Here is a 7,500-nt window from a genome sequence, read left to right on the forward strand (position 1 = left end):
TATAATGACAGACTGTGATCAATGTCGTCAAATGTTGCCTCTGTGTGTGTGTGTGTGTGTGTGTGTGTGTGTGTGTGGGAGGAGGGGGGGGGGGGTAAGTTTGAATGTGTGTGCAACATGTTTGTATGTAAGTGTGTGTGTGTCTATGCATGCTTTTGTTAGTGTGCATGGTGGTGGTGGTGAGAGTGTGTGTATGTGTGTGTGTGAGAGTGTGTGTATGTGTGTACTGTGTGTGTGTGTGTGTGTATGTGTGTGTGTGTGTGTATGTGTGTGTGTGTGTGTGTGTGTACGTTCATTTGTGCATTCATGTGACTTTACCCATGTGTGTGTGAACTGAAGAGAAAGAGAAAGGGAGAGAGAACAACATTAGTGTTAATCTGACAATAAATAATTTCATATCCATCATAAGTCCAGATGGTGTATACAGTACATGTAATAATATAAGGGGGAATACAGGGACAGGAGGGAAGAGAGAGAGAGACAAGAGAGAGAGAGAGAGAGAGACAGAGACAGAGACTGAGACAGAGAGAGAGCATTGCTGATGGCCAGTACAGACGGCAATTAAGGCATCTCTAACATCTACAAGTTAAGACTGTGTCAGCGATAAGAGCAGCTATTTCATGTTTCAATTCAGTAACTGTACTTCTTCCTTGCATTTGTTGATACGTAGACTAGAAATGAGTGTGTGGAGGAGGGGGGTAGAGGAGGTGCAAGGTAATGTGTGTGTGTGTGTGTGTGTGTGCGTGTGTGTGTGTGTGTTGGAGCTCATGTACGTTTATATGTATTTGACTGTGCTTTCATATATGTGAAACTGCATGTTTGGTGCATTTCTGTTGTGCATGTGTGGGTGTGTGTGTGAATGTGTGTCTTCATGTTTTACATTTATTCGCTTATTTATCACCATTGTTGTCTTTTTTTTTCTTTTTTTTTATAATCATTTTATTAGTATTACTATTATTATTACTACTAACTTTCTCTATATTATAATTATTATTCATTTATTTATTTATTTATGTACGCTTATCTATTATTTATTCCCCCGTTGTTTGGTTGTTGTTTTTTTTGTTTTTTTGTTGTTGTTTTTTCTCAAGGCCTGACTAAGCGCGTTGGGTTACGATGCTGGTCAGGCATCTGCTTGGCAGATGTGGTGTAGTGTATATGGTTTGTCCGAACGCAGTGACGCCTCCTTGAGCAACTGAAACTGAAACTGAAACTGCATTTGTTTATTTATGTTTTCAAGTGCTTTTGTTTGTTTGTTTCTTGACTGTTTTATTTACTTGTTGGTGTTCAAAACAATGCATCATGCAGGTCTACAGATCTGCTTAATGATAATAATAATAATAATGGATACTTATAATGCGCTAGGTGCTTTACAAAAACACTTTTGTTTAAATAACACAGTGTTATAGACCCACACACCAAAATGTGACAAACTAAACACATACACACACATACACACAGGCTTGCACATGCGCACATATACACACACAATGCATACAAACATTTTAACATACATGTATGTACATAGCAGCTACTCTTGCAGATCAGAGTGGACAAACAGTGAAACCAAAGTAAACTATGAAGTGTTAACCAATTTATCAATATTCCATTTGTATGGCTTAAATTCTGACCAACTTTCTATGCATATATATATATATATATATATATATATATATATATATATATATATATAAGTAAAATAATCAAATAAACAAATACTTTTTTTTTTTTTAAAAAAATCTTTGACCTACTTATGCCAGATATACTTTTGAAGAAAAATAAATACAGGCCTTTTCAGTGTCCTTAACGGATGAGGTCTCAAACCTCTCTGTATCACAATTCATTCTCACTGATTTAGTGATTATCATAAATCTGTGACTCCTATCCTCACTACGTTTTACTTTAGTGGCACAACTAAGTTAAACAATCCTTGTCTACTTAATCCATTCCTGTTTGGAAAAAGAATGAAAGAGAAAAAGAACAAGAAAAAATTGTGAGTTATGGGAAAATTAAGTTAACATGACAGTAAGGTTCAAAGATGTACTTGGTTGCTCACTGTATAATTTATGGTTGTTTTATTCAGTTGACCTTCCAAAATGAAATTAATTTGAATCACAATCATGACCTGATAGTTTTCATTACTGATCTAACTGCCCAGCAGAGACTTAGTCATAAAAATCTACATTCAGATTGATTATATCTTACTTCTTTGCAGCTGCTGGTCGGATGTCAAAATATAATTTGGTCTTTTTTTTCTTCTTTTTTTTAACTTGCTTATTTCAACACAATCAGCATTGGATAGTGGTGGCTTTATCAAGAAATGCCACTTAATCTGTTCACATATTTTGAATTCTACTATCCTGACACATGTGAACATCTAACTCCAAAAAAGCAAATAAGAACACTATTTAAATCATTTTTAGATGTTCACACACACACACAAACACACACACACACACTCGACAATCTCTCTAAAAAGAAAAAAATTCGAAAAACATATGTTGGTGGTTTGGTTTTGGTAACTCATTTTTGCATCGTAAATTTACCGTTTTCACTGTGCTTACCTCATGACCAACTACGTCTCACTCTTTCTTGTCCAGGATGGAGAATGAGAAAATGTAGGAAATGCACAGTCTTGGAGCTTTTTTTGAAAATATTGTCGAATGGGGTGTTGAAGGCGTCCGGTGAAACGACTGTTATCTTGAAAACATCACTTTGGAAATAGGATTCTGGTCTCCACTTTCACGAAACACGTTATTGTCAGATTATAACACCAAGGGCTAGACCCTTCAGTTATCCAATAATAATCTTCAGTCACCGAGGTTAGCTTAAAGCAAAATAATACGAACCATAAACTTACTAGGTTGAAATCACACTGTAGTATATTTCAACTTCACAACAACAGAAATGCAAACAAGTTCATTTGACGTTGCTATCTCGATGTCCTCAGCGCTTGTCTGTTCAGGTCAGACTCAACATGTTTTTTGGAAGTCGACCTTTAGGCCTACTTTAGAGTTATCTTCCCTAATGACCCCAAGTAAATCTCCAGCTAACGTGTGATTTCAATGCTGGCAATATGATAAGACCATCTCGCGAAAATTGTTCTGGGGTAATATTCTAGACTGAATATTCGTGTATTGCCTATAATCGCGTGATCCATATTAAATTACATTCGCCTTGTGCATGTAACAGTTTAACGATACAGTTTAACGATATAGGTCCACGCCTACCAACCAGGTTCAAAGTTTAACAAAGTCAATATGCTGATGTAACCATCGAGCGCAATAGCTCAGTGGATATAACCGTGAACAAGAGAGGCAAGGCCTTCAAGACTCACTTGTGATAAATTAAGTCGCCTGGCATTAATTACAGAGTAATTTCCCTTCTTTACTAACTGCACCAAAACGTTTGCAAAATAAATAAAAATTCTATGCTTAGCAAAAGAAGTTCCTGTTTGAACAAAAAATGATAATAATGACTCCTCTTGTTGTTGTGTCAGAATAAGAGGTCAAAGTGCCAAGTTTAGAGAATACAAAAAATATAAATATAACAGTAAATGTAGTTTGCATATAATTAGGCTTCTTTTATTATTTTTTTGTGTCCATCCCAGAGGTGCAATATTGTTTTTAACAAGATGACTGGAAAGAACTGAATTTTTCCTATTTTTATGCCTAATTTGGTGTCAACTGACAAAGTATTTGCAGAGAAAATGTCAATGTTAAAGTTTACCACGGACACACAGACACGGCACACACACTGAGACACACACACACACACACACACACACACACACACACACACACACACACACACACACACACAGAGAGAGAGAGAGAGAGAGAGAGAGAGAGACAACCGAACACCGGGTTAAAACATAGACTCACTTTGTTTACACAAGTGAGTCAAAAAAGTATGTTGAAAACATTTGACAGCGAGAACTGTTGGTGAGGCACGTAACTCGCGTCTTAACATCCATGATAGCCATTAGTTGTTTGAATCAGTCGTTTCCGACCCCGTGAAGTTACTCAACACGGTGGTGTGGATATAATTATCGTTTCCAAAAGTTGGGGATTTCAGCCGGTTCGCAGACTTGTCATAATGCAGTCGATCAGAGGGATATGACTGCTTTCAAGACTCACTGATCTTACTACACAAACATGAAAAACTGACGCTTAGGGAGACGTATCCATTCATACGGGATGAGGGACCTGTACCCATTCACACAACAACGCGACCGGTCATGCCGGGGGGAACATAATTATGAATTCACACAATGAGGGACACTTTGGGAAACGACGGTATATATATCCATAATTCACATGATGAGGGTCATTAGGGAATTTAAGCCTGCGTATCCATTCACACGATGAGGGACATTTCGGGAAACGTACGTCAGTATCCATCAGTTCACATGATTAGAGTCATGAATCAGTGAAACGTATCCATTCACACGATGAGGGACATTTCGGGAAACGTACGTCAGTATCCATCAGTTCACATGCTTAGAGTCATGAATCAGTGAAACGTAGCCATTCACACGATGAGGAAGATTTTTTTTTAATGAATTTTTTAAAAAATAATAAAATAAAATAAAAAGAAAGAAACGGAAGGGAAACGTATCAGTTCACATCAGTTTCAGTTTCAGTAGCTCAAGGAGGCGTCACTGAGTTCGGACAAATCCATATACGCTACACCACATCTGCCAAGCAGATGCCTGACCAGCAGCGTAACCCAATTTGACGCACTTAGTCAGGCCTCAGTTGAGAGAAAAAAAAAATTGATGAGAGTCACTGATGAATGAAACGGATCAATTTACACGAGGATTTGAGTCCTGAGTGTAATGGATCAATTCACATGATGAGAGTCATGAATGAAACGGATTCGTTCACACTAGGAACTCTGAGGAAATCGCCCAGTATCCATTAAGACGAGGGGCCGAGGGAAACAATTATCCATTCAAACTACTGAAGGACACTACAGAGGAAAATTTATCAATTCAAACTAGGGACATTGAGGGAAACGTCAGTATCCATTCAAACGAGGGATTGGGGGAAACATAGGCTATCCAATCAAACTATCAGGGACTGAGGGAAATGTAGCCATTCAAACTGCTAAGGGACACTGCTGAGGCCGGGAAACATAATCCATTCAAACTAGGAACTGGGGGAAACGTATACATTCAAAACTGGGGACACTGTTGAGGGAAACGTATTCATTCAAAAGGTGAGGGGTTCTGAGGCTGGAAAACAACAACAACAAAAAACAAAAACTAACAAAACAAAAAACAAACAAACAAACAACAACAACAACAACAAAAAACGATCACAAAACACATCAAACATTGAGGGGCATTGAAGGGACAGGAATCACAGCCAGGACAAGACCACTTGCCTGGAGACCACGTCAGCCAGGACAGGGCTCAAGATCAACAAGAAGAAGACCGAGCTGATGAAGATCAACACAACTGCCAACACTCCAGTCACAGTCGGTGGAGAGCCCATCAGGGAGGTGGAGTCTTTCGTCTACTTGGGAAGCGTGGTTGACCGACAGGGAGGCACGGACCGAGACGTCACAGCCAGAATCGGCAAGGCAAGAACAGCTTTCATCATGCTCAAGAACATCTGGGCATCTGGAGCAATCAGTATGAAAACCAAACTCCGCATCTTCAACTCCAATGTGAAGTCAATTCTGCTCTACGGATGCGAGACATGGCGGACAACACAGACGATGCAGCAGAAGATTCAGACATTCTTCAACACCTGTCTGAGGCACATCTGCAAGATCCGATGGCAGGAGAAGATCCGAAACAAAGATCTGTGGGAGCGAGCGGGACAGGAACCAGTGGCCAAGCAGATACTGCGGAGGAAGTGGGGCTGGATCGAACACACCCTCAGGAAGCCAGCGTCCAGCATCACACGCCAAGCCCTGACCTGGAACCCGCAGGGAAAGAGGAAAAGAGGCCGGCCTCGCAACAGCTGGATGCGAGATACCGAGGCAGAGCTGAAGCGGCAAGGGACCAACTGGACTGGAATGGCCAGAACAGCCCAGAACAGAGTGCGATGGCGAGGGGTCGTCGATGGCCTATGCTCCACCAGGAGCGATGGGCATAATGATGAATGAATGAAGGGACAGGAGGCACACTTTACATCCTGTACACACAACATGACTGAGGCACACTTTACATCCTATACACACAACATGACTGAGGCACACTTTACATCCTATACACACCACATGACTGAGGCACACTTTACATCATGTACACACCACATGACTGAGGCACACTTTACATCCTGTACACACCACATGACTGAGGCACACTTTACATCCTTTACACACCACATGACTGAGGCACACTTTACATCCTATACACACCACATGACTGAGGCACACTTTACATCCTTTACACACCACATGACTGAGGCACACTTTACATCCTGTACACACCACATGACTGAGGCACACTTTACATCCTATACACACCACATGACTGAGGCACACTTTACATCCTATACACACCACATGACTGAGGCACACTTTACATCCTATACACACCACATGACTGAGGCACACTTTACATCCTATACACACCACATGACTGAGGCACACTTTACATCCTATACACACCACATGACTGAGGCACACTTTACATCCTGTACACACCACATGACTGAGGCACACTTTACATCCTGTACACACCACATGACTGAGGCACACTTTACATCCTATACACACCACATGACTGAGGCACACTTTACATCCTGTACACACCACATGACTGAGGCACACTTTACATCCTGTACACACCACATGACTGAGGCACACTTTACATCCTGTACACACCACATGACTGAGGCACACTTTACATCCTATACACACCACATGACTGAGGGACACTTTACATCCTGTAAACACCACATGATTGAGGGACACTTTACATCCTATACACACCACATGACTGGGGACACTTTACATCCTATACACACCACATGACTGGGGACACTTTACATACTATACACACCACATGACTGGGGACACTTTACATCCTATACACACCACATGACTGGGGACACTTTACATCCTATACACACCACATGATTGAGGGACACTTTACATCCTATACACACCACATGACTGAGGGACACTTTACATCCTGTACACACCACATGATTGAGGGACACTTTACATCCTGTACACACCACATGACTGAGGCACACTTTACATCCTGTACACACCACATGACTGAGGCACACTTTACATCCTGTACACACCACATGACTGAGGGACACTTTACATCCTATACACACCACATGACTGAGGCACACTTTACATCCTGTACACACCACATGACTGAGGCACACTTTACATCCTGTACACACCACATGACTGAGGCACACTTTACATATTGTACACACCACATGACTGAGGCACACTTTACATCCTGTACACACCACATGACTGAGGCACACTTTACATCCTGTACACACCACATGACTGAGG

The 7,500-nt window shown here is 40.9% G+C and overlaps 1 protein-coding gene across 3 annotated transcripts in view; it reads right to left on the reverse strand.

Annotated features, from left to right (window-relative positions):
- The window catches only part of LOC143301428 (mitochondrial coenzyme A transporter SLC25A42-like), a 24,979-nt gene extending 21,993 nt beyond the window's left edge, over positions 1-2,986 (reverse strand). For 2 of the 3 annotated variants that reach the window (XR_013057781.1, XM_076615715.1), the window contains exon 1: positions 2,565-2,981. The gene's annotated coding sequence lies outside the window, so the exon portion shown is untranslated. Of the gene's footprint in view, positions 1-2,564 lie in introns of all 3 variants that reach the window. The other variant, XM_076615716.1, reaches the window with a different exon arrangement.
- Positions 2,987-7,500: the final 4,514 nt, after the last annotated feature.

Source organism: Babylonia areolata, chromosome 27 (assembly GCF_041734735.1).
Source record: "Babylonia areolata isolate BAREFJ2019XMU chromosome 27, ASM4173473v1, whole genome shotgun sequence".
Lineage (NCBI taxonomy): Eukaryota > Metazoa > Mollusca > Gastropoda > Neogastropoda > Buccinidae > Babylonia > Babylonia areolata.